The sequence below is a fragment of the Schistocerca gregaria genome, unplaced genomic scaffold (assembly GCF_023897955.1).
Source record: "Schistocerca gregaria isolate iqSchGreg1 unplaced genomic scaffold, iqSchGreg1.2 ptg000418l, whole genome shotgun sequence".
NCBI classification, from domain to species: Eukaryota; Metazoa; Arthropoda; class Insecta; order Orthoptera; family Acrididae; genus Schistocerca; species Schistocerca gregaria.
The window spans coordinates 6,291,394-6,292,379 of NW_026061850.1; the positions used below are offsets into that span (position 1 = coordinate 6,291,394).

The following is a 986-nucleotide window of genomic DNA, read 5'->3' on the forward strand; positions in this document are numbered from 1 at the left end:
TCGTCCGTATTTTCGGTGAGTATGTTTGCATGCATTCTGCAGTATGAATCCTTTTGAGCACGTGCGACACGGGACGAGTTATCATCTACATCTATATGGATACCCTGCAAAACACATTTAAGTGCCTGGCAAAGGGTTCATCGAATCACCTACACAACTGATAATTAATTGAAACCCTCAGCTGCCGACAGGTGTTGTTGATATACTTCGATGGGGACAGCTGAAAAGTGTGCCGCTACTGGGACTCGAACCCAGGATCTCCTGCTTACAAGGCAGACGCTCAATCCATCTGAGCTATCGAGGGCACAAATGAACAGCACGACTGCAGGAATTTATCCCTCGCACGCTTCCCGTGAGACTCACACCCCGAACCGCCCACAATCCGATTACGTAATGTACTTATTAGGTATTTGTCCATCCACTCATTACTGGCTCACACTAAGGTGACGATTCCCGTAAGATTTCCGGTAGCCTGTGCGCATTCGCACAGACGAAGGTCAATGGCTGGGTGACGTTTAACCATAGATATGAAGATAGTAACTGTTCTAGAAAGAACAGGCGCCACTGACGACCTTGCAGCTCTTCTAGAATACATGATAGACCGGCCGATGTGGCCGAGCGGTTGTAGGCACTTCAGTCGGGAGCCACGCGACCGCTACGGTCGCAGGTTCAAATCCTGCCTCGAGCATGGATGTGTGTGATGTCCTTAATTTAGTTACGTTTAAGTCGTTCTAAGTTCTAGGAAACTGATGACCTCAGATGTTAAGTTCCAAAGTGCTCAGAGCCATTTGAACCATCAGTCCGTATGTTTGCACACTACTTACAGTAACTTATGCTAAGGACAACACACACACAACCATGCCCGAGGGAGGACTCGAACCTCCAACGGGGGGAGCCGCGCGAGCCGTGACAAGGCGTTGGACACATGGCGGGTACCCCGCGCGGCTCATGGCAGCCGTGACACTGCTTCAAACAATGGACTGTAG

The 986-nt window shown here is 49.9% G+C and overlaps 1 non-coding gene across 1 annotated transcript; it reads right to left on the reverse strand.

Annotated features, from left to right (window-relative positions):
* Positions 1 to 230: 230 nt before the first annotated feature.
* Trnat-ugu (transfer RNA threonine (anticodon UGU)) lies at positions 231 to 305 on the reverse strand. Its single transcript has one exon. It is a non-coding gene; the product is annotated as a tRNA-Thr (tRNA).
* Positions 306 to 986: the final 681 nt, after the last annotated feature.